Source organism: Apium graveolens, chromosome 7 (assembly GCF_009905375.1).
Source record: "Apium graveolens cultivar Ventura chromosome 7, ASM990537v1, whole genome shotgun sequence".
Lineage (NCBI taxonomy): Eukaryota > Viridiplantae > Streptophyta > Magnoliopsida > Apiales > Apiaceae > Apium > Apium graveolens.
In genome coordinates this window covers 254,087,193-254,087,944 of record NC_133653.1, presented here as the reverse complement: position 1 = coordinate 254,087,944, position 752 = coordinate 254,087,193, and the positions used below count along the sequence as shown (strand labels likewise).

Genomic DNA, 752 nt, shown 5'->3' with positions numbered 1-752 from the left:
AGAAAGAACCAGTAAACATGGGAGATCGTATTGTTCAAGCTGATCCAGCTCTTATGGATTTTTCTCGGCCTAAAATCGATGATATTCAGTCAAGCATCCTTCATCCGGCTATTCAAGCTAACACCTTTGAAATCAAGCCGGGCACTATTCAGATGGTGCAGAATTCTGTTTCTTTTGGAGGAGCGGCAACTGAAGACCCCAACATGCACATAAGAAATTTTGTCGAGATCTGCAGCACTTTTAAGTATAATGGCGTGACTGATGAGGCTATAAAGTTGAGGCTTTTCCCATTCTCACTGAGGGATAAGGCTAAAGACTGGTTACATTCTGAACCAGCTGGGTCCATCACTATGTGGCAAGATCTTGCGCAAAAGTTTCTGGTGAAGTTTTATCCAATAGCAAAGACTGCTGCTATGAGGAGTGCTCTTACTCAGTTTGCGCAGCAACCTACAGAATCTATGTGCGAAGCTTGGGAACGCTACAAGGAAATGTTGAGAAAATGTCCACATCATGGAATGCCGGATTGGATGGTAATCACTGGTTCTTATAATGGTTTGGGGGCCCAATCTCGGCCCATGCTCGATGCAGCAGCTGGAGGCGCCTTATGGGCTAAAAGCTATACTGAGGCGTATAATCTTATAGAGACGATGGCTGCAAATGAGCATCAAAACCCAACTCAGAGGATGACGTCAGGCAAGGTAGCAGGTATTCTGGAAGTTGATGCAGCCACCGCTATTGCAGCCCAGCTCCAA

The 752-nt window shown here is 45.6% G+C and overlaps 1 non-coding gene across 1 annotated transcript; it reads right to left on the bottom strand.

Annotated features, from left to right (window-relative positions):
• Positions 1-410: 410 nt before the first annotated feature.
• Positions 411-517, bottom strand: LOC141675388 (small nucleolar RNA R71). The gene has a single exon (XR_012556044.1). It is a non-coding gene; the product is annotated as a small nucleolar RNA R71 (small nucleolar RNA).
• Between the last annotated feature and the right edge of the window lie 235 nt (positions 518-752).